At 37.7% G+C, this 26362-nt stretch overlaps 1 protein-coding gene across 10 annotated transcripts in view; it reads right to left on the bottom strand.

The window, feature by feature from the left end:
• The window catches only part of BBX (BBX high mobility group box domain containing), a 282463-nt gene that overhangs the window by 153528 nt on the left and 102573 nt on the right, over nt 1-26362 (bottom strand). For 7 of the 10 annotated variants that reach the window (XM_089910519.1, XM_089910518.1, XM_089910516.1 and 4 more), the window contains one exon: nt 11496-11569. The exons of the other annotated variants lie outside the window; for them this stretch is intronic. The gene's annotated coding sequence lies outside the window, so the exon portion shown is untranslated. The remainder of the gene's footprint in view (nt 1-11495; nt 11570-26362) is intronic. 10 annotated transcript variants of the gene reach the window in all.

The raw sequence follows: 26362 nt of genomic DNA, 5'->3' as shown, positions 1-26362 counted from the left end.
GAGTTTCAGTCATTCTGTAAATAGCTTTAGAGGGAAACCGAAATCAAAAGCAGAGAAGGAGATCGGTTCAGGACGGCAGACTAGAAGGACGTGTACTCATTCCATCTTGCGAGAGCACCGGAATCACAACTAACTGCTGAACAGTCATCAACAGGAAGACACTGGAACTCACCAAAAAAGATACCCCACATCCAAAGACAAAGGACAAGCCACAATGAGACGGTAGAAAGGGCACAATCACAATAAAATCAAATCCCATAACGGCTGTGTGGATGACTCAAAACTGGAGAACAACTATACCATAGAAGTCCACCCACTGGAGTGACAGTTCTCAGTCCCACGTCAGGCTTCCCAAATGTGGGTCCGGGAATGGGAGAAGGAATTCCTAGAGAATCAGACTTTGAAGGCTAGTGGGATTTGACTGCAGGACTTCGACAGGACTAGGGGAAACAGAGACTCCACTCTTGGAGGGCACACACAAGTAGTGTGCACATCGGGACCCAGCAGAAGGAGCAGTGATCCCATAGGAGACTGAACCAGACCTACCTGCTAGTGTTGGAGGGTCTCCTGCAGAGGCAGGGGATGGCTGTGGCACACCACGGGGACAAGGACACTGGCAGCAGAAGTTCCAGGAAATACTCCTTGGCATGAGCCCTCCCAGAGTCTGCCATTAGCCCCACCAAAAAGCCTGCAGCATCCTGTGCTGGGTTGCCTCAGGCCAAACAACCAACAGGGAGGGAACTCAGCCCCACCCATCAGCAGACAAGCAGACTGAAGTTTTACTGAGCTCAGCCCACCAGAGCAACACCCAACTCTACCCACCATCAGTCCCTCCCTTCAGAAAGCTTGCACAAGGCTCTTAAATAGCCTCATCCACCAGAGGGCAGACAGTAGAACCAAGAAGAACTACAGTCCTGCAGCCTGTGGAACAAAAACCACATTCACAGAAAGACAGATAAAATGAAAAGGCAGACAGCTATGTACCAGATGAAGGAGCAAGATAAAACCCAGAAAAACAATTAAATGAAGTGGAGGTAGGCAACCTTCCAGAAAAAGAATTCAGAATAATGATAGTGAAGATGATCCAGGACTTCAGAAAGAAAATGGAGGCAAAGATCGCAAGAAATGTTTAACAAACACCCAGAAGAATTAAAGAACAAATAAACAGAGATGAACAATACAATAACTAAAATGAAAAATACACTAGAAGGATTCAATAGCAGAATAACTGAGGCAGAAGAATGGATAACTGACCTGGAGGACAGAATGGTGGAATTTACTGCTATGGAACAATATTAAGAGACCTCTGGGACAATATTAAACGCAAACACATTCACATTAGAGGGGTCCTAGAAGGAGAAGAGAGAAAGGACCCGAGAAAATATTTGAGGAGATTATAGTTGAAAACTTCCCTAACATGGGAAAGGAAATAGCCACCCAAATCCAGGAAGTGCCAAGTCCCAGGCAGGCTAAACCCAAGGAGAAACACACCGAGAAACATAGTAATCAAACTAACAAAAATTAAAGACAGGGAAAAATTATTAAAAGCAACAAGGGAAAAATGACAAATAACATGCAAGGGAACTCTCATAAGGTTAACAGCTGATTTCTCAGCAGAATCTCTACAAGCCAGAAGGGACTGGCACAATATATTTAAAGTGATGAAAGGGAAGAACCTAAAGCCAAGATTACTCTACCTAGCAAGGATCTCATTCAGATTCGACAGAGGAATCAAGCTTTACAGACAAGCAAAAGCTAAGTGAATTCAGCACCACCAAACCAGCTCTACAATAAATGCTAAAGGGACTTCTCTAAGTGGGAAACACAAGAGAAGGAAAGGAACTACAAAAGCAAACTCAAAACACTTAAGAAAATGGTAATAGGAACACACATATGGATAATTACTTTAAATGTAAATGGATTAAATGCTCCATCCAAAAGACACAGACTGGCTGAGTGGATACAAAAACAAGACCCATATATATGTTGTCTACAAGAGACCAACTTCAGACCTAGGGAAACACACAGACTGAAAGTAAGGGGATGCAAAAAGATATTCCATGCAAATGGAAATCAAAAGGATGCTGGAGTAGCAATACTCATATCAGATGAAATAGACTTTAAAATAAAGAATGTTACAAGAGACAAGGAAGGACACTACATAATGATTAAGGGACCAATCCAAGAAGAAGATGTAACAGTTATAAATATATATGTACCCAACATAGGAGCACCTAAAAACATAAGACAAATGCTAACAGCTATAAAAGAGGAAATCCACAGTAACACAATAATAGTGGGGGACTTTAACACCTCACTTACATCAATGGACAGATCATCCAGACAGAAAATTAATAAGGAAATAGAAGCTTTTGACACAACAGACCAGATAGAATTAATTGATATTTATAGGACATTCCATCCAAAAACAGCAGATTACACTTTCTTCTCAATTACACATGGAACATTCTCCAGGATAGATCATATCTTGGATCACAACTCAAGCCTCAGTAAATTTAAGAAAATTGAAATCATATCAAGCATCTTTTCCGACCACAATATATGAGATTAGAAATAAATTACAGGGAAAAACACATAAAAAACACAAACACATGGAGGCTAAACAATATGTTACTAAATAACCAAGAGATCACTGAAGAAATCAAAGAGGAAATCAAAAAATACCTAGAGACGAATGACAACGAAAGCATGATGATCCAAAACCTATGGGATACAGCAAAAACAGTTCTAAGAAGGAAGTTTATAGCAATACACTACTACCTCAAGAAACAAGAAAAATCTCAAACAATCTAACCTTACACATAAAGGAACTAGAAAAAGAAGAACAAACAAAACCCAAAGTTAGTAGAAGGAAAGAAATCATAAAGATCAGAGCAGAAATAAATGAAATAGAAACAAAGAAAACAATAGCAAAGATCAATAAAACTAAAACCCAGTTCTCTGAGAAGACAAAATTGATAAACCTTTAGCCAGACTCATCAAGAAAGGAGGGAGAGGACTCAAATCAACAAAATTAGAAATGAAAAAGGAGAAGTTACAATGGACACGGCAGAAACACAAAGCATCATAAGAGACTACTACAAGCAACTCTTTGCCAATAAAATGGACAGCCTGGAAGAAATGGGCAAAGTTTTAGAAAGTATAACCTTCCAAGACTGAACCAGGAAGAAACAGAAAATATGAACAGACCAATCACAAGTAATGAAATTGAAATTCTGATTAAAAATCTTCCAACAAACAAAAGTCCAGGACCCGAAGGCTTCACAGGTGAACTCTATCAAACATTTAGAGAAGAACTAACATCCAACCTCTCAAACTCTTCCAAAAAGTTGCAGAGGAAGGAACACTCCCCAACTCATTCTACAAGGCCACTGTCACCCTGATATCAAAACCAAAGATACTACGATAAAAGAAAATTACACACCAATATCACTGAAGAATATAGATGCAAAAATCCTCAACAAAATACTAGCAAACAATATCCAACAACACATTAAAAGGATCATACACCATGATCAAGTGGGATTTACCACAGGGTTACAAGGATTCTTCAATATATGCAAATCAATCAATGTGATACACCATATTAACAAATTGAAGAAGAAAAACCATATGATCATCTCAATAGATGCAGAAAAAGCTTTTGACAAAATTCAACACCCATTCATGATAAAAACTCTCCAGAAAATGGGCATAAAGGGAACCTACCTCAGCATAATAAAGGTCATATATGACAAACCCACAGCAAACGTCATTCTCAATGGTGAAAAACTGAAAGCATTTCCTCTAAGATCAGGAACAAGACAAGGATGTCCATTCTCACCACTATTATTCAACATAGTTTTGGGAGTCCTAGCCCCAGCAATCAGAGAAGAAAAAGAAATAAAAGGAATACAAATTGGAAAAGAAGAAGTAAAACTGTCACTGTTTGCAGATAACATGATACTATATATAGATAATCCTAAGGATGCCACCAGAAAACTACCAGAGCTAATCAATGAATTTGGTAAAGTTGCAAGATACAAAATTAATACACAGAACTCTCTTGCATTCCTATACACTAACAACAAAAGATCAGAGAGAGAAATTAAAGAAAAAATCCCATTCACCATTGCAACAAAAAGAATAAAATACCTAGCAATAATCCTACCTAAGGAGGTAAAAGACCTGTACTCAGAAAACTATAAGACACTGATGAAAAAAATCAAAGATGACACAAACAGATGGAGAGATATACCATGTTCTTGGATTGGAAGAATCAATATTGTGAAAATGACTACACTACCCAAAGCCATCTACAGATTCAATGCAATCCCTATCAAATTACCAATGGCATTTTTTACAGAACTAGAACAAAAAAATTTCAAAATTTGTATGGAGACACAAAAGACCCTGGATAGCCAAAGCAGTCTTGAGGGAAAAAAACGGAGCTGGAGGAATCAGACTCCCTGACTTCAGAGTATACTACAAAGCTACAGTAATCAAGACAATATGGTACTCACACAAAAGTAGAAATATAGATCAATGGAACAGGATGGAAAGCCCAGAGATAAACCCATGCACCTATGGTCAACTAATCTATGACAAAGGAGGCAAGGATATACAATGGAGAATAAACAGTCTCTTCAAAAGTGGTATGGGGAAAACCGGGCAGCCACATGTAAAAGAATGAAATTAGAACACTCCCTAACACCATCCACAAAAATAAATTCAAAATGAATTAAAGACCTAAATGTAAAACCAGACACTATAAAATTCTTAGAGGAAAACATAGGAAGAACACTCTTTGACATAAACCACAGCAAGATCTTTTTTGGCCCACCTCCTAGAGTAATGGAAATAAAAACAAAAATAAACAAATGGGACCTAATGAAACTTCAAAGCTTTTGCACAGCAAAGGAAACTGTAAACAAGATGAAAAGACAATCCTCAGAATGGGAGAAAATATTAGCAAATGAATCAACAAAGGATTAATCTCCAAAATGTATAAACAGCTCATGCAGCTCAATATTAAAAAAACAAACAACCCAATCCAAAAATGGGCAGAAGACCTAAACAGACATTTCTCCAAAGAAGACATACAGATGGCCAAGAAGCACATGAAAAGCTGCTCAACATCCCTAATTATTAGAGGAATGCAAATCAAAACTACAATGAGGTATCATATCACACTGGTTAGAATCTGCATCATCAGAAAATCACAAACAACAAATGCTGCAGAGGGTGTGGAGAAAAGGGATTCCTCTTGCACTGTTGGTGGGAATGTAAACTGATACAGCCACTATGGAGAACAGTATGGAGGTTCCTTAGAAAACTAAAAATAGAATTATCATATGATCCAGCAATCCCACTACTGGGCATATACCCAGAGAAAACCATAATTCAAAAAGACACATGCACCCCAATGTTCACTGCAACACTATTTACAATAGCCAGGTCATGGAAGCAACCTAAATGCCCATCGACAGATGGATTGATAAAGAAGATGTGATACATATATACAATGGAATATTACTCAGCCATAAAAAGGAACAACATTGGGTCATTTGCAGAGACGTGGATGGACCTAGAGACTGTCATATAGAGTGAAGTAAGCCAGAAAGAGAAAAACAAATATCGTATATTAACACATATATGTGGAATCTAGAAAAACGGTATAGATGAACCGGTTTGCAAGGCAGAAATAGAGACACAGATGTAGAGAACAAAAGGATGGACACCAAAGGGGGAAAGTGGGGGGTGGGGGGATGAACTGGAAGATTGGGCTTGACATATATACACTAATATGTATAAAATAGATAACTAATAACATGCTGTATAAAAAAGTAAAATAAAATTCAAAAAAAAACAAAGGTAGATAAATGAGTTAAAATAATTTTCAACCAATTAAACTGTCATCCACAAAATTAGATCAGTGCTCAAGAGCTTATCCTTTAGTCTATAAACACACAAGATGAGAAAAAAAATTACAAATCAATTTAAAGTTATTTTTATACAAAGGTACATGTCTCAAAGGTTTGTTTCCTTTGGAGTATATTTTGTTTTTATAAAGGCATCAAATCACCAGAAGCTGAAATTATTCTAGTGACACAGAACACACATATTAGAAAAAGTTTAAAGATAAAACGAAGAGTTAAGCTGAGCCTACATCAATGCTATTACCCATCAGTAATCCAAAACACCCATCAACTGACTTACCTAATAGAAAAAGTTCCTATTGTGTAGTAGAAAGAAGTACTATAAAAATGTTCAAAGAATTGCACTTAGATTATCATACTTGAGAAATACGATGATTACCTAGCTCAAGAGCTGATATCAGAGGAAAGAAGGGAAAGGAGGAAGAAGAAAAAAGTGGATTAAAAAAAGAGAGAGAGGGAGGCAGGAAAATAAACAGGTAGAAGAGCAGATTTAGGACTCCATGGCTTCTGCTGGCTTTATTTCAAATAAACAATCTCTTCTTTCTGTTTTCCAGAATCTTTAAGAGTATGCCATTTCCCTGTTGAATTCACAACTGATTCACAAAGTAAAAGAATACAGCCTTGAAAAAATGTGAATTGGCTTGATTATAGTAAGCAGAAACAGATACAACTCAAAAGAGTAATCGTCTTATTCCTCAACCTAATTTTCAAATACATTCCATTCCTAGATAACAATGAATACACATGGAAATTGATTTTTACAATGATGTAATTCCTCCATCATACAAAACACTCTAATTTTCAAGTTCTTAGATTTGATTCCTTCACTTGAAAGACACTTTTTCATGCACAGTGACTTCAAAGTGGAAGAAATATGAATTCAGTAATTTCAAATGTCTCCCATCTCAAAGATCCAAAGATATTTTTAGTCTTATATGACCCAGGTTTTCTTGTTTATAGATTAAATAACATAGAAAGTTTTTTGTTTTTGTTTTTTTTAACTTTCACTTCACTCTTTGGCACAGAAAAACAATTACCTCTGGGATGAACTGAACTGGTTGCCCTCAAATTCATATGATGAAACCTCAAAGCCCAATATGATTATATTTGGAGATAGACCCTAGAAGTAGGTAAAAGTTAAGTAAGGTCATTAGGGTGGGGCCATTATCTGATAGAACTGGTGTCCTTTTAAGAAGGGGAAGAAACTAGAGCACACTTTCTACACACACACACACACAGACAGACACACACACACACACAAAAGGTCATGTGAGAACACAGCAAGAAGGCAACTGTCCATAAGCCAGGAAGAGCAACCACACCAGAGACAGAATTTGTCAGCATCTTTATCATGGACTTTTAGCCTCCAGAACTGTTAAAAAATATCTGCTGTTTAAGCCACCCAGTCTGTGGTATTTTGTTATGGCAGCCCAAGCAGACTATAATCTCTAAAAATTAAAAGATTCTATTTTTGAAATAGTTTTACTCTATCAATAATCCAGCTGAGGGGACATCCCTGGTGGTCCAGTGGTTAAGACTCTGTGCTCCCAGTGTAGAGGGCCCGGGTTTGACCCCTGGTCAGGGAACTAGATCCCACATGCATGCCGCAACTACGAGTTCTCGTGCCGCAACCAAGAGTCCGCATGCCGCAACTAAAAGACACTGTATGCGCCAACGAAGATTCCACGTGCTGCAACTAAGACCCGGCGCAGCCAAATAAACAAACACACAAAAAATCCAGCTGAATATGTCACTGATAGTTGTTGCAACAATGATTCGTTTATGAAGAGAAGTGCCTGGAGCAATCTGAAGAATAATTCACTCCAAAATTATTTATATATGTGTGTGTTGTTCTACATTAAATTGTCATTTAGAAATAGCATAAAGCTTTGAACCCCTAAGAGATATGCTCTGTTGTCCTGATTCTGAGTGCAAGGGGACAATGCCAACAGAGAAGTCCTCGAAGGAATCTAAATAATCTCACCCTCCCTGGAAAACAGCAGCATAAAAATCTTGAAAGAGAAATGCTGATTCTTTTGAAACCAAACAACATTTGCTCTACATGGTGCAGAAAATTTCTGTGGCACTGTCTCCTGTTCTTGTACCTTGTGCATCGAGATTATATAAAATTCGATTTCTTTGATGCTGACCTCATTAATATCCAGAGTCAAGGCCATATATCCACCTTTGGCAATCACTCTGTCCTTAGGATTTCTACGTTCTCAGTGGCAAGAAGTGGTTTATTAGATCGTAGGGTGACTAGTATTTCTACAGGATTCACCCTTTCAGTGGTAAGTGTAGAATATATAGGCTCTTATGCATTCAGGACAATTTGTTAAAACTCAAAGTATGTGTGTGTAAATATAAATATGCAAGCACAGTTTAGACATACATACACTGTAATAAAGGTATATTATAGTGCATTCAAGATTATTGAACTATGATCACATTTTTCTTAACTACCATTTCTTGACTGCATCCCATGTGCCAGGCAGCGTATCAACACTCAACATAATTCCCTTATTTAATTATCAGAATTCCACAAGGTAGAGATCGTTATCCGATATTAAGATGAGAAAACAAAATTTCAGAGAGGTTACATAAACACCCAAATTCTTTCAATTTAAAAGTTCCAGAACTACGGTTTATGCCTAGGTTTCTCTGAATCCACAGATGTCTAAGAATTTTCCTTCTCCCCAGTCTTAAAGAACTATGAACTATCAAACAAAGCACTGTTTATATACTCCTTGATATTTAAATCATCTTAGTCCACACAGGTCTGGTAGCAATGTTTTATAAAACCTGTGGGATTAATCAAATCAACATTAGTTGAGTTCATAATGCCTAGCAATTTTCTAGAAAACTTAGGAGAGAATAATGCAATCACTGTATAGTGAATACGACCTCGAGTGAAGTACATCAGAAAACCCATGGGATTCAATTGTTAACCACCCTGTAGTATTCTGCATTTTTTCTCTCTAGAATGATTCCTTAAATTGATCTTAAGTAGAAGCATTTGGTTACCATTACATGGTAAAACTATTGTATTACTACTGGAAAAAGCAAAGTACCCATTTTCTCATGCTCTTCCTCTATATCCAATTAGATAATATCTGTCAAAAGTTCTTAACTTAGTAAACATAGGTAAGAAGTTATTATGAGAATCATTATATCCCTTCTCTAACGCTGTATGCAAACCACAGAGGGTCCAGTCTGCAGTAATTTTCATTCATTTTAAAACAACTTATAAAACAATAAGGTAAGTAAGTTTAGTATAGACTGTATTTCCACTTATTGCATAGTGGAAAAGTGATAATGTTCAAAACTTAATGAAACTCTTGAATTGTATCAACTCCTCATTCCTTAAAACTTGTCACAGGGTTTCAAAGCTCAATGTGTTCCATGTAACTACAAGAGGATTCATAGTCAAATAACTTTCCATGTTAAACAGATTCATTTACTACAGGACTTCCTGGAAGCTTAACATACAAGGTGCATTCTGTCTGCCTAGAAGAACCCTAGACAGGATTATGCAGATATTATACTTAAAATATGCATTATGCCTCCCTATCAGCCTTCCCCTACCCCACCCCTCTTAAAAGGCCACTCCTTATCCAATGACATGAGTTGGCCATGTGACATGCTTTAGCCAATGAAATATAAGAGGTAGTGACATATACCACCTCTCAGCAGCAGTTTAAAGAGCCCAGATTCCACCATCATTCCTTTCTCCTTTTGCCACAAGACTTAAGGATCCCAGAGAGGTTGTCCTTCAGCTTTGGTCCAGGAATGAAGAGGATATGGAGCAGAGTGGCAACAAATTCATCAAGAACATGAACATGAGCGAGAAAGAAACTTTTACTGCTATAAACCACTAAGACTTGGGGATTCTCTGGATAATTAAACAAAACTTTGCCTAAGCTAACTAAAATAGCATGTTTCCCAGATTTACTGAACCCTGGCATCATTCTGCTCGGTAACATTTTCCAAAATTTGTTTCCTAAATTACTCCTGATTTTGTGTGGCAATTTTCTGTTAGTTAATACTGTATTTAAGATGAATATATAGTTATGCTAGAAGTATAAAGTCTCAGTCTTCTTAAATTTTATCAGCATTTTTTGTCAATTTCTGCTTACAGTCAATAAAAATATTGTATTAAAATAATCTGATTAACATTTAGAGATCATAGATGAGATGGCTACTTAAGTCAAGGCTGCCAACAACTACTGATTAATGATTTAGTTTTCTGAATAGGTAATATAAAAGGTCCTGCTTTACTTTCTATATATGTATTCATATTCAGAAAACTAAGAATACTGCCACAAATTTAATTTTCTTTGTATCTCACTATACTCAACTGCCTTTAGGATTAGTAATCGAGAACATATTTGACATTTCAGTATAGATATTCAAATATTCTGTAGTCTATTCTGCTGACCCAGAAAAACCATAATCAACTGTATCCTAACTGGCATTTGTAAATCCAGAATTTATATTTCTAACTTCACTGTGCCTTAAAGGATAGCACAGAAAGGAGGAAAACTAACTAAATCCCAATCTTCTCACTGGCAGTAAGATTTTGGTGTTGTTTCAATATCCTAGTAAACACACAAGCTAAATGGCATTTATTTTTACAATGTGTACAATCCTAGACTGCAACATTCAGAAGAATGGTTCAGAGGCCTTATATTTATACTCATATCATAGAAGCAACATTCAGTCACATACTTACTAAAACAAAAAAGGTAGACACAGATATTCTAGACGGACCTAATAAGCTATCAAAAATACTTAAGAACAGAAAAGATTTAAGATTTCGATGAATAAAAAAATTGAAAAGTAAGTTCATGTCCTAAAAATTGCAACTAAACAATATTTACTACTTCTGTTAATTTTAACTTATATTAAATTCCTTGGTCTTATAAATCATCAGTTCACCATAAAGTATTGAAACATCAGTAAAGCAATCACACATTTTCATTCCCAGACTGAGAAAACTCTATGCATTTAAGTAATCATGACCAAAATTAATCTTAAAATATTCCTAAAGAAGCAGTTTTGAATATAACTTACATACAAGAGGACAGGATTATAGTATCTGTGAGTTTCAAACTTTGATATAATTTGCCACATGTATATATTTTAAAATCTCAACTTTTTCAGGCAATACAAAAAAAGGCTTTGGGGGAACAGACCAACGTAATATTTATTTAGGTATGTATTCTCTAGATAATTAGGACTTCAATAAATGGACTTTTCACTAACAGCCCATTACTGTGGAGAAACAAACCAGAGATTGTGAAATAGTTAATTTTTTAAAATTCATGATTTTAAAGGAAGATTTAACTTACTTGATGATAGAGATTAAAGTGTCCCTTTAAAAATAGTAATAAAATTGACCAAAAAAATACACAATTATCACACTTCCTTGATCAATACGGAAGGTGAATCCATCAGACGGGAAAAAGTTGAGACCAGCTCTGTTACCACTTAGCTCCTGACAGCTTCACTGCTTCCAGGTAAGTAAGTAAGATGCACCTGCAGGGCTGCTCTTACCGGTCAAGTCAAGACTTTCCATTGTGATTTCAATGGAACATCAGAACTTCCAGCTTCTGTGATGCAGCAGAATTCTGTGAAGGACCCATAGCAAAGTGATTAAAATGGTGAGCCAGGAAGCCCTTTCAAACAAAGCTGACACTTATTCTCCTTTAGCAAAATAATCCCTAAATAAGATGAATTAACAGCCAAGCAATCAAAATCAGGAAAATTATTAAACATCCCTCTACTAACACTATTTAGGAAAAAAAGACCTACAGTGTTTATTGTCAACTTTAATGTAACAAAAAGATAGTCACTAAAATTACTCAATGGGAATTCTGAGACTAAAGTTAGAGAGACAAAGAATTACAGACAATCACTTCTTAGCTTTCTGACTAAATTCACGTGTAGAGTTACAGGTGAATTCTCTGGAAAAACATGAAATTATATTGACATCCTGACTAAATTCAAGTTATTTGAAATGACTGGCCCAACCCATACAGTTAAGCTGTGGTTCAGATGTTAATATCTTACAGTTTATCTTTTAAATGTTTTAAAGATAACAAGTGAAATCAAGATAGTTTTTTTTGGGCTTCCCTGGTGGCGCAGTGGTTGAGAGTCCGCCTGCCGATGCAGGGGACACAGGTTCGTGCCCCGGTCCGGGAAGATCCCACATGCCACGGATCGGCTTGGTCCGTGGGCCATGGCAGCTGAGCCTGCGCGTCCGGAGCCTGTGCTCCACAACGGGAGAGGCCACAACAGTGAGAGGCCCGCGTACCGCAAAAAAAAAAAAAAAAAAAAAAAAAAAAAAAAAAAAGATAGTTTTTTTTTAAGGTGGGGAGTGGGGGGGAACACATACAAATAGAGAAAAGCTGTAGCTAAAAAATTACTTTCTAGCTACATATGATGAAATAAATATAAGAGGATCAAAATCAACAAGAGTATACAAATTAAATGAACATTTTACATTAATACTGCAAATATAGACATACACTTAAACTGTATCTTTTTTTAAAATTATTTCAGTTTCTGAGACATTCATTTAGTTTCTCAAGTGCTTCATGGTAATACTAAATTCACACTCAACTGAGAGAGACAATTTCCTACCCTCCTGCAGATTATGACAATATATTTCCTTACAATCAGTAGGCTATAACACACTCTAGAAATCAGATATCACTTACTGGCTTACAGCTTGATCAATACTGTTAGTCATTTTATGGCTTGGCTAAAGTTTTTTCCCCTAATCAGCCACTACAATATGGAAGAACTGGCTCTTACACATTAAATATCAAAAATGTGTAATGATTCATCTGAGTAATCCTAACTAGACTTAGATGGTTCAGTTGTCACCCAGTGCTATGGAAGAAAACAACAACTTGAAAGAATAAATAAAATATTAAACGGCCTCACGTGGCTTCACACAAGATACTACTTATTCATCCACATTTTTTAAAACAAGGGTATGGATGAAAGAATAAATCCAGATCTTTGACGAAAACTACAAAGGACACATGAATACTTTCAAATTAAATGCCTATGTTTTTAACAAGGAAGTGTACAATTCCAAAAACTGATTAAATAAATGATATAAAAGTCTATCCTTAGTTATCATAAACTAGGCAACTAACATTAAAACTGCTGTTTTGGGCTTCCCTGGTGGCTCAGTGGTTAAGAATCCACCTGTCAATGCAGGGGACACAGGTTCGAACCCTGGTCTGGAAAGATTCCACATGCCGCAGAGGAACTAAGCCCGTGGGCCACAACTACTGAGCCTGCGCTCTAGAGCTCGCGAGCCACAACTACTGAAGTCCACGCACCTAGATCCCGTGCTCTGCAACAAGAGAAGCCCCTGCGATGAGAAGCCTACGCACCACAACAAAGAGTTGTCCCAGCTCGCCATAACTACAGGAAGCTCACGTGCAGCAATGAAGACCCAACACAGCCAAAAACAAATAAATTTTGTTTAAAAACTGCTGTTTTAAGAAAATCACATGTACTATCTCATATATTTATTTCCATACTTTTTCTTCATATAAATCCATGAAAGCCAGTATAGAGAAGAACTATTAAAATAAAAAGTTAATAAATAGGCAAAAATCATGAATATCTATAAATAACTGTCAAGTAAATAAATTGGTATAAACTAAAAAAACAAACAGTATATAATTAATACTGCCAAAACTGGGAGAGGAGGGTCCAACATTAATTCTGATAGTGTGGGTTTAATTCTTATTTTGGTTTAGAGATTTGCTTACATTTTAGTGTGTTTTTTTAAATTTATTTATTTTATTTTATTTATTTTATTTTTGGCTGCGTTAGGCCTTCGTTGCTGCGCGTGGGCTTTCTCTAGTTGTGGCGAGCGGGGGCTGCTCTTTGTTGTGGTGCGCAGGATTCTCATTGAGGTGGCTTCTCTTGTTGTGGAGCACGGGCTCTAGGCGTGCAGGCTTCAGTAGTTGTGGCTCACGGGCTCCAGAGCCCAGGCTCAGCAGCTGCGGTGCACAGGCTTAGTTGCTCCGTGGCATGCGGGATCTTCCCAGGTCAGGGATTGAACCCGTGTCGCCTGCATTGGCAGGCGAATTCTTAACCACTGCGCCACCAGGGAAGCCCCTACATTTTAGTTTAAGAAGTTGAGTGCACGCTATCTGAGAAATAAAATATGCTAGTATATCCTATATACAAAAGTTCTTTTAGGAGCTCAAAAATAAACTCTCACTAATCTTAAGGTACCCTTACACATTTGTTTGTTTCTATAATCAAATATATACCCCCCAAATGGACCATATCTATACTTTATTTTGATTACTGTTCAATAATTTATCACCTGGGATGCAACTATCTATGGATAAAGTAGGGAGGGAGAGGGAGGAGGCTGACTATGCTGTGGCCAATATGGGTTTTAAAACTCAGGATAACAAAGAAATCATGTTGGACTTCACTGACTAGGAGAGGAGCCAGGGAATCAGCCACAGAGCAGAGGTCAACTTCAAGGCTGAAGATCCTGCCTGAGACAGACTCCCTTTGAGTTCTCTGACAGCCAAACTCCAGATTTTATCTGGCTACTACAAATGCTCACATGAGTAGCTTCAGAAAAGCAGTTTCAGCATAAGCTGTTCTGCATTTAAGTTACCAGTACTTCAAAAGTGTTTTGATTTGATGGAAATGGGTGGCTGTGTGAGGTGTCAGAAGGGTAGGTGGGCAAGAACGGGAAATGTCTAAAGGGTGAATACAACCCTGCAGAATGGTGACTTGAACATGCCCTTAGACCATAGCCAGGAGAGATCTTCCACTGAGCCACAACAGGCCTGTCTGTGTTCTCTGGATCACACTACAGCTTCCTCCTAACCCTCACTTCCCATCCACACAGGGCCTTGGATTCCTGACTGCCCACACTTAGCTCCCACTGCCTCATTAAAACCTTGCTCCGTTAACGGGCTCCTTTTCCCTTTGCAAGGCCCGCTTCCCACCACAACACTACTTCCCACAGGATGCACAAACTAGCCAGGATGGACCTGGCACAGCTCAGGATGCCCTCTGAGATCATCATGGCAGATGGGAGAGCTAACGTTGAATTATCTCCTCTTTACCTCTTAACCACAAATAGGGTATCTGACTTGGCATCTGAAAAACCCATCTTAAAGATCTGGCCTCAGCAACCACTGAAATATCCCAAAGCAGCTGGCTTTCTGGCAGTTTACACATTGCCCCCCTTTGGGGTCCTATGTTTTGAAAGCTTATTATACTAAAAAAGGTGAGGTGCCACTTCTTATAACGAGGCAGTCTCCCTCATTAGTGTTAATGTCCAGTATAACATTCAAAGGCACATCATGACAAGATCCCCTTCTATGCCAACACTGTATGTTTTGCACCCTAATGTCACTACAACCTAGTCAGTGCAGAAGGGACTCCAGGCAACCATGTTGCCCATTTACATGGAAGAATATTTAATCCCCATGAATGACTGCTTTTCTGATGTTTTCATCATTTCTCTGGGTAATAGATTAAGCTTTAACTAACTCATTTTCATACATAACCCTAATTCAATCAAGCTCAATAAAAGTCATTCTGGACTGCAATTATTTGCTAAGGAACAATTACAATCAAATGAAAAAAAATTGCTGGGCATGATACAATGCACGGTACAGATGCCTCTCCATTTATGGAGCCAGAAACAACAACAAAAATAGCCAAACTGCTAGAAACGGAAATAGATTTTTTTCCTCATCTTCCTGAAAATAGAATACTCATGCTTTTACACCTGAAGAAAACAAAATGGAGAACCCAAGAAAGCAAATTTCAAAATTGTTTTTCCAATTATGTTTATGCTTTGAAAGAGGCTGCATTTCTAATCTAAGAGTAAGCATGACCTCTGAAAGCCAAAATAAATCCAGGTCACAAATAACAGTCTTAACATCCACTCTTTCACTAAATCTTCCACTGGCTTCCTCCATTTTCCCAACAATGTGTATTCCGATTTCCACTTTACAAAGTAGGTGTTCTTAAAAGATTTTTCCTGTCTTAAAATTACTTCTTTAAATAAATACAATTCTTATATTTTCCTCAATTCACTCTTTTACACACTGCATGTTTACAAATGAAACGTAAAGGTTGTTTATAAATAAACTTAAATACAAACACCCAGCTCTTACTTCTACGTAAATATACCGTATTTTTAGTCCAAAAAAACTCATTAACTAAAGCCTCCTTATGTATATGCATAAGGTCTCCCACTCACCCCACTGTAATTAATATTCTTTTCATCTCCTCAGTAGTAGCACCAGGCACATTACAAAATAATATAGTACTGAAATTGCATACCGGCTGTTACGCAATTTTGGCCAATGAATTCCATACCTCAGGTCACTGTGGTACACCAGAGGACAAAGGATTTTTTTTTCTAGAAATGATAAGCTCCGGGTAAATCATTTGCTGAAATAAATTATCTTCATGTAGACAAAGATAAATGCAGGTAAATATATAATATGTGTGCTTTTAACAAGAGTTGCCTTTATTTCATACTTCATATTGTCACTGTCTTTATTTTATGACAGTGACAATATAAAGTATGAATAAAGACAACACTTGTTAAAATCACCCACCCTGCCTGTCTTTATAGTTGAAGCTTAAACCAAAGCTATTTCACAGGCATTTCTCGCCAGACACCAATCTTTAACAGAAATTACAAGTGTCAGCTATACTGAGAATGGTAATTTCTTAAAAGAAAATGCAAATCTGAAGTATCTTTTTATCACCTTCCCACCCCCACCCCTGCATTTCCTCATGACCCAGAGCCTTTCAGTTAAGAAACCTTAAACATAGCAATAAAGGCAAAACAAGTCCTAAGAGTTCACTAGATACTAACAGCAAAGCAAAGTAACTACAAGTCATTACAGATCTGTCCATCTGTTTGGAATTTCCAGAAAGGTGCTGGAAAACACCAGCAGGCAGAGACAGAAACTCTAGCATTCACTGTTTGACATAGGTCTAAGATGAAAGATTTGGAAATCCTCTCTCCTTCAGTACTCAATATTGACCAATTATAAAACTGTGCTTTAAAAACTACCTTCCACCTATCTACATGCCAAGAGCACAGAGATGCAAATGGTATAACCTTTTACAGTTTGAGAAATTAATATGACCTACCATGCATTAACACTGCAAAAGGTATTATAAGAGTTGTTGTTTTCTAGAAGCTGATGATCTAGTTGGGTAATTGCATACACACACACACACAACAGTTACACAAGAAGAGAGAGAAATGTATAACGTCAAAACGGTAAGCAAAGAATTCCCCAAAAGTTAGACTACACAAGGGAATCTTTAGGCAGGAAACAAATAAAAGCTGCAACCTAAGGCACCAGCTGCAAACTGGGATATGGAGAAAGGGGATGGAGAAGGGTGTCACAGGCACAGGCAGAGACTGGGCCTAAGTTACATACTGGGAAGAAGCATGCTGAAAGGGACAGGAGGCAGATCTGGTCGAAGTGCAAGGCTCACATCAGAAAGTGGAACATGAAATGCGGGCAAATGAGAAAGTAATGCAACTTGCTTTTTTCTCTCCATAGCCTCATAAACAGCAGAGCACAGTTAGCAGCATGGTGTTCTGCAAAGCATACTGACTTTAGGGCCAAACTTGTACCCCTCATTTGCTTACTCCCCTGCAACTGTAGGCCAATTCCTGAGACTCTCTGAGACTCCATTCCTCATCTGCAAAATCAGGGTAACAATTCCTACACCCCTAAAGGTTGCCTTAAATTATTAGAAGATATTATAAATACAAAGGTCTTGGCATACAGTAAGTGCTCAGTAAATGTGAGTAAGGTCACTAGAGTTAAACTATGTGGTAGAAAAGCATTTAATAAAGTAATATTGTGAACATGCCAAAGTTTGCTTTGAATACTCTCAACATTTGGATACTAAGTAAATTGCTAGCTTTTCAAAAGGTAGATTTTGTTTTAATTTAGGTAGTTTTAACATACGTTTAATTGACAGTCTGAACAACCACTTTTTACTCCTACCAATTTCGAGCTATGTTACCTGATTTGATAATATGATATTTTATTATAATGCTCATATGCCATAAGACTGTTGTTTCAGGGACCATGGTGGAACTATGAATTTCTGCAGTTACCGTAAGTAGAGGTGGAAAATGAGTAGGCATTAGTCCAGTCAGATGGCTTGGCAGGGAGGCCCTGAAAGCCTCTTTTATACTCTTGTGAACTATATAAATGTGCCTTTGGCCTTCTCAGGCAGGGGAAACTGCACATTTAAGGCAGAAAGAGTTTCACTTCCAGGAAGAGTATAAAAACATGCTTGCCAGGAGCTACGTGAGGAACACTGACAGGGAACCCCTCAGGTACTTTGGGAAGATTCCTTAGCTCTGTCAAGCCACTGAGCTGGAAAATATAAGGTTAAGATAATCCCAGCCCTGTGGGGACATCGCGCCTATGCATTACTCTGGTTTAGCCCAAGTAAACCTTGGCCTACACACTTGAGGAATTAGCCTATATTTTTTTTTTTTTTTTTTTTTTTTTTTTTTTTTTGCAGTACACAGGCCTCTCACTGCTGTGGTCTCGACCGTTGCGGAGCACAGGCTCCGGACGCGCAGGCTCAGCGGCCATGGCTCACGGGCCCAGCCACTCCGCGGCACGTGGGATCTTCCCGTACCGGGGCACGAACCCGTGTCCCCTGCATCGGCAGGCGGACTCTCAACCACTGCGCTACCAGGGAAGCCCGAATTAGCCTATATTTTTAGAGAGGGGTTCTGTGAATGAAACCCACTGGAGGAATCTCAGGACCGCCTTGTCCTTTGAGGTAAGAAAGGATTCCTTTAATCAACAATAATTCACAATATACAGAAAATCACACTCTTAATTTAGTCCAAAGTCATTTGATTAAAAAGGAAGTCAGCTGTTAGCAATTTACATAATTTTAAATGGAAAATATTCTGTTCTGAGAAGTAAAGGACACTAGTCTTTCCGTTTTTTCCTTCATCACTTAAATTTCACAAAGACAATTTAAAGACATATAAGCGTAATTTAAAATTTTGTGATATAAAAAGCACATCTCTATTAAAATTTACATTGTGTTATTAAAAACCAAAAAAACTATACTATCCAGAAAGAGCCCTTGTCCCTTTCAGGTGCGCCTAATGGATATCCAGCAAATAGCTTTGCAACAGAAAGACTGGTTCCAGATATGTTAATTGCAAGAACATTCCTGATATGAAGACATAAAGGAGTCTGCTCAAAAATGATCCACAATAAAGTGTTAATATGCTCCCTTTTTGAAGTTATTTATTCACAAAGCAGTTATAAATAATAATAATAAATAAAAATAATCCTATACAGTAATTAGCTACTTTAAACCAGATAAATAATCCTATAAATAATCCTGTAAATAATAAATAGGATAAATAGCAAATAATTTATCCTATACAGTAATTAGCTGTAATTAAATAATCCTATACAGTAATTAGCTACTTTAAACCAGAAAGATCCAAAAAACTTTCCTTATAGGGAAACAGAGATGTCCAATCCCAACATTTCCATAGCTGAAACCAAGACAGACCCAAAAAGGTTAAGAGACTGGACAAAAGGCCTTCAGCTGGTTTACACCCCGTGGCTCCACACTGCTGCCCCTGCAGGATTTGATGTTATTAGCCCCTACTGGACATTCCAATCAGTCGTGGAATCACAGAATGCTGCAGGCAGTCGGAGGTCATTCAATTCAGCCCCTTCGACCACACGGCAAGCTACAGGCAGAGCTAGGCCAGAACCCAGGGCTCCCACTATGGGTCAGTGCATTGCCCCTACTGCACACTGCTCTTCTGGACTATCATCAATCAGTTTGATCTGACAGCAGGGGGCTCCAGACCAGATTACCTTAGATCCCTACTCTTTCTCTGGTCTTCCATTGTAAATAGCAACATTCAGCTGGAAAAGGATCATAAAACAGGGCCTAACTTCACTCTCGGGGTTGTCAGAGAATGCTTCTTGGCTCTAGAACACTTTCCCCTTTCTAGTCTGAAGACAGAGAAAGACAACTTCTAGTTGCAGAAGTAAAAGCACACAAAATACTCCTTTGCGTTTCTAAATACTTTTATAAATACCTTGAATAAAAAGTTAATGTTCGTTTACGTGGGGGGAGGGGGTAGTGAGTATATGGAAACTCTGTGCTTTCTATCCAATTTTGCTGTGAACCTAAAACTGCTCTAAAAAGTAAAGTTTATTAATTTTTTAAAAAGCTATTATTAACTTACTTCATTCTAACAATATGAAAATTATATACTCACTAGCAAACGACAGGCCAATACCAGTTGAGAATTTATAAACAGTAATTCTCCCTTAAATGCTCACTCCCACCAGAAACACCTAGTAACAATTAAATTTATGTCCTCCTTTAAAACTAAGCCCATGCCCTACAACAACAATGTCTGAACAGTATACATGCTCCACTGATCACTAATCTTCAGTAAATGCCTCTGCTCCTATGGCAGTCATTTAAAGTAATATACAATATCTGGCTCAAATTAAACCAACCAAAAAAAAAAAATCAAAGGACATATTCTCCAAGTATTCCCATTGATAGACAAAGGGTTTATCCTTTGTGGTTAATTCCAGCATACTGACCCTTAGAGCTCAGTGTTATACACCCACCAGGGGCCACCAATTACAAGGTGAATGGTGAAAGATGTATGCCCTGCAAACATCTGTAACAGCCATGGTTCTCGATACTGCCAATAAGTATTTTGAAATTTTAACTTTTTTTATAGTTAAGAAAATCAGGTTTTGTCACCTTTCAAGTTAAAATGGAAACTCACTGTAGATGCCTTATTTAAGTGGGAGAATAATCAGCCACAAAAGTATGTTTTTTGATACTGGCTTTTCTTAAGCCGAAATTATAGACATGTATGTTTTTGCCTGCAAGGTATATGTATATCTCCCATTTTCTGGTTAAAGCACTTTGAGTTTTGAGAAAATACTCCACCTTCTCAAGGTCCATGTGCCCTGAGTGGGACTGAACTAATTCTACTCAAGCTTCAGAGATAGAAATATAACCCAGGCTTGGCCCATCAGCTTATTCCATCTTCTGGAATGAGAAATGGGTGTGAAACCTGGATTGCGGCACAGCACACAAAATATATAACAGGTGTGTTAAGCTACATTATTACTAGTGTCTGAAGTGAGAGGAGAAAAGAAAGTAGAATGCTTTGCAATGTTGTTGTAATAAGAGAAAAAAAAACAAAAGTAGTGGACCACACATAAAGCCCCTGAAAAGAAATGAAAGAGAGCACTGATTTATTTTACTTTATTTCAAATCCTAATTTCAATAAATTTATTCAAAAATTTTGGCACATCATGACATTCAGTAAGTCAAGATGTTTAAATTTTCAATCTGTACTCCTGTAGCACCAATTTTCTTTCAATTTATATTTCCTATAAAGAGAAGTTTCAAGTTTCAACAAAAACACTGAAAACCTGGATAATGTTAATGTGCCTTCTAAAACCAATTCTAAGGGCATTTCCAATGCCTTGTTTGTTATGTATGCTATTACACTTACGTGGGTAGTAGCACACAATTCATTCTCCATGCCTCAAATTATTATTATTTTTCTTATATTTCGGAGGAGGAAAAAAAAAAACATGGAATAGTTGGGAATACAGTGCTTTGCTTTAGTGAGAGTTACCATACAAATTTCTGGAAAAATAACCAATTTTTAAAGAACTAAAGTAAAATATAATGACATGAAAGCTATTCTGAATATCATTTTTTAATTGAGGTAAAACTGGTATATAATATTATATAAACTTCAGGTGTATAAAATTATAAATCAATATTTGTACACACTACAAAGTGGTCATCACAGTAAGTCTAGTTACCATCCATCCCCATACAGTTGATCCCCTCTACCCATTTCACTGTACCCCCAAGCACTTGTCCCTCTGGTATCCACCAATCTATTCTCTGTGTCTATGATTTTGTTTTTGTTTTGCTTATTGTTTATTTTATTTTTTAGATTCCACATATAAGAGAAATCATACAGTATTTGTTTGACTTATTTCACTTAGGATAATACCCTATAGGTATCCATGTTGCAATGAATGGCAAATTTAATTAATGAATTTCACGTTATTTTTTATGGCTGCATAGTATTTCAGTGTCTGCATGTATGTATGTGTGTGTGTGTGTGTGTGTGTGTGTGTGTGTGTGAGATCTTCTTTATCCATTCATCCACTGGTAGACACAAGTTGTTTCCACACCTTGGCTATTGTAAACAATGCTGCAATGAACGCAGGGGTGCATATATCTCTTTGAATTAGTGTTTTTGTATCCAGATAAATATCCAGAAGTAGAATAACTGGATCATATGGTAGTACTGTTCTTAATTTTTTGAGGAATCTCTATACACTGTTTTCCATAGTGGTTGCACCAATTTATATTCCTACCAACAGCATATAAGGGTTCCCTTTTCTCCACATTCTCTACAACACTTATTATTTCTTTTTGGTAACAGCCTGAATATAAATTTTAAAGGGAATCTTCCTTGCACCCTAAGTTACTTTTATAGATAGGAACAGTTACAAAGAACCAAAGAGTTGGGTATCATACAATATATTGGAAATTATTTTCTTCATAAATCTCTCATATAAGTTTACTTGACCCAGGCCTTTCATAAAAGTTGACAATAATATATGTGATGTGTTCACATATGAATGAACACATACAACCTCAACTCCAAAGTGTTGAATTCTATCCTTACTCTGATTCCAGAGAGTACTTGCTATAATTTAAAAGCAACAACACAAGCACTTGTTTCTTACTTTGGATGTAAGATGGATACAAAGAGAGAAATATCATTTAAATGTAAAATCAGACCTAGAATATATTTCCAAACATTAGCTATACTAAGGAGGCTTATACAGTGTTCTGTAAATGTCAATCCCTGCTTTGACAACACAGTTACTTCAATTACTCTACTTGGGGTGAACAGTAGGAGGAAGAATAGGAATATATCTCAGATTCTGATTCTGGAATATGATTCATTGTCTTAATGAATCTAGTCAGCGTCAAGAGTTTCATATAATGAATTTTTGGGAATCCTCCAGATATAGTCTAAGATACACACTTGAATAGAAGCCTATTTATTTATAATAAAATCTGCAACACAGTTCAACACTGTACCTAACAAGACAGTCTTAATTAACTAATTAGCTTCCCTTTATCCCATACTCCACTCCCATTCCCCTCCCTCCCTCCATTTTATTGACTCTTGTCCTTCCAGTTTTATTGAGATATAATTGAGATATAGCACTCTATAAGTTTAAGGTGTACAGCATAATGGTTTGCCTTACATACATTGTGAAATGATTATCACAATAAGTTTAAGGAATATCCATCATCTCATACAGATATAAAATTAAAGAAATAGGAGAAAAAATATTTTTCCTTGTGATGAGAACTCTTAGCATTTATTCTCTTAACAACTTTCATATATAACATAGAGCAGTGTTAATTATATTTAGAATGTTGTACACTATATCCCTAGTGATTCATTATTTCTATACATTTCAATATAGTGATTATTTCTATACATTTCAAAACGATCACCATGCTAAGTCAAAGTACTATATGTCCCCATACAAGGATATTATATATATATATATATATATATATAGTTACTAACTATATTCCCCATTCTGTACATTTCATACCCTTGACATTTACTTTGCAACTGCAAGTTTGTACCTCTTCATCTCCCTCACCTATTTCATTCCTCTCCCCAACACCCTCTCCTCTGGCAACCACCTCCTTGTTCTCTGTACCTCTGTACCTGTAACTCTGTTTCTGTTTTGTTATGTTCATTCATTTTGTTTTATAGATTCCACATATAAGTGAAATCATACAGTATTTGTCTTTCTCTGTCTGACATATTTTACTTGGCATAATACCCTCTAGGTCCATCCATGTTATTGCAAATGTCAAGATTTCATTCTTTTTTATGGTCAATATTCCATTCAGCCACTCTACATCTTTAGATGGGAGCATAAAGTCCATTTGTGTTTAACGTAATTATTAATAAGTATGTACTTTTTGTCATTTTGTTCATTGCTTCGGGGTTGTTTTTGTAGTTCTTTTTTGTTCCTTCTTTTGTTCTCTCCCCTTGTGATATGGCTAACTTTAGTGTTATGTTTGGATTCTTTTCTCTTTTTTTGTAGGTATATCTAGTATAGATTTTTGGTTTGTGGTTACCATGAGATTTATATATAGCAATCTATATATACATGATTACTTTAAGTTGCTGATTTCTTAAGCTCATACACATTTTTACTGCATTTTTACTCTCCCCCCCACCCATGCTTACTGGGTTTGTTTTTTTTTTTTAATGAGTGGGATGGAATAGTGGTGGGAGGGAGGTCCAAGAGGGAGGGGATATATGTACACATATAGCTGATGCACTTTGTTGTACAGCAGAAACTAACAAACCATTGTAAAGCAACTTTACTCCAATAAAAATAAACTGTTTTTTACATATTTCACATTTTTTGTTTTTGTTTGCCTTAACTAATTATTGTAGATATAGATGATTTTACGCCTTTTGTCATTTAACCTTCTTACTAGCTTTGTATGTGGTTGATTTATGACCTTTACCATATATTTGCCTTTACCAATGAGCTTTTTTCCCTTTTGTAATTTTCATGTTTCTAGTTGTGGCCTTTTCTTTTTCGATAAGAGAAGTCCCTTTAACAGTCTTGTAAAGCTGGTTTGGTGGTGCTGAACACTGTTGGCTTTTGCTTGTCTGTAAAACTTTTGATCTCTCCATCAAATCTAAATAAAAGCCTTGCCAGGTATTCTTGGTTGTAGGTTTTTCCCTTTCATTACATTGTTTCACTCCCTTATGGCCTGTAGAGTTTCTGCTGAAAAGTCAGCTGACACTCTTATGGGAGTTCCCTCGTATGCAACTTGTTGCTTTTCCCTTGCAGCTTTTAATATTTACTCTTTATCTTTAATTTTTGCCATTTTAATTACGTGTCTTGGCATAGTCCTCTTTGGGTTGATACTGTTTGGGGCTTTGTGCTTCCTGGACCTGGATATCTGTTTCCTTTTCCAGGTTAGGGAGGTTTTCAGCTATTATGTCTACAAATATGGCTCTCTGCCCCTTTCTCTTTCTCTTCTCCTTCAGGGACCCCTACCATGTGAATGTTAGTAGGCTCATTATCCCAGTGGTCTCTTTCAAACTGTCCTCATTTCTTTTCACTCTTTTTCTGTTCAGCTTCAGTGATTTCCACTCAGATCAGCGAGTTTTCCAGCTTGCTGATCCGTTTCTCTGTATCATTTAGTTTACTGTTGATTCCTTCAAGTTTATTTTTCATTTCAGTTATTGTATTCTTCATCTCTGCTTGGTTGCTCTTTATATATTCTTTTGTTAAAAACGTCTAACTTCTCGCTCTGTGCATCCATTCTTCTCCCTAGTTCTTTCATCATCATCTTTACGATCACTACCCTGAACTCTTTCTCGAGCAGACTGCCTATCTCTACTTCACTTAGTCCTTCTGGGCCTTTAGCTTGTTCCTTTGTTTTGAACATATTCATCTGTCACCTCATTTGGGCGTAATACACTGTTTTTATTTCTATGTATTTGGTTAAGCTGGTTTATGGTTCCTGACCTTGGAGAAGTGGCCTTTTGTAGGAGACATCCTATGTGTCCCAGCAAACACACTCCCTTCTGGTCACCAGAGCTATATGTCTTAGGGGTGCCCCCATTGTGGGCTGCATGGGTCCTTCTCTTGTGGCTGGGTGACTACCGTGGGCAGTATGGTAGGTGTGGCTGGCCCCCAGTTCGGTTGGCTGCCGGGCTCTGCCTTATTTGGAGGATGCCAGCCACTGGTGGGCAGGGCCAGGTTGCAGGGTGGGTGGCTGTGGCATCAGGAGCCCCAGATCTAGTGTTGGCTGGCTGGTGGGCAGGGCTGCTTCCTGACACTGCTGGCTATAGGGTCCAGGATATCCCAAAGCTGGTGTCCGCCCACTGGTGACTGAGGCTAAATCCCAGGACGGCTGGCTGAGGGGTCCACGGTATCTCAGAGCTGGTATCCGCTTGCTCGTGTACAGGGCCGGGGCTGGGGAGTGGGTCCAGGGCTGGTGCTGGCCTGCTGGTGGATGGGCTGGGTCTTGACAAGGCAGGCTGGGGGGCTGTGGTAGTCCCGCGGCTGGTGCCCATCCACTGGTGGGTGAGGCTGGCTCCTGGAGCTAGTGCTGGCCCACTGGTGGGCAGAGGTAGGGTCTCGGGCTGCAAGGCCCTGGGGGTCCCGGAGCTGGCGTTGGCCCACTGGTAGATGGGGCTGAGGCCCAGAGGGTCCTGGGGTTAGTGCCTGCCCAGTGGCGGA

This window comes from Delphinapterus leucas, chromosome 4, assembly GCF_059928025.1.
Source record: "Delphinapterus leucas isolate spDelLeu-1000000601 "Yukka" chromosome 4, BTC_Dleu_Yukka2, whole genome shotgun sequence".
Lineage (NCBI taxonomy): Eukaryota > Metazoa > Chordata > Mammalia > Artiodactyla > Monodontidae > Delphinapterus > Delphinapterus leucas.
This window is presented reverse-complemented; position numbering and strand designations above follow the sequence as displayed.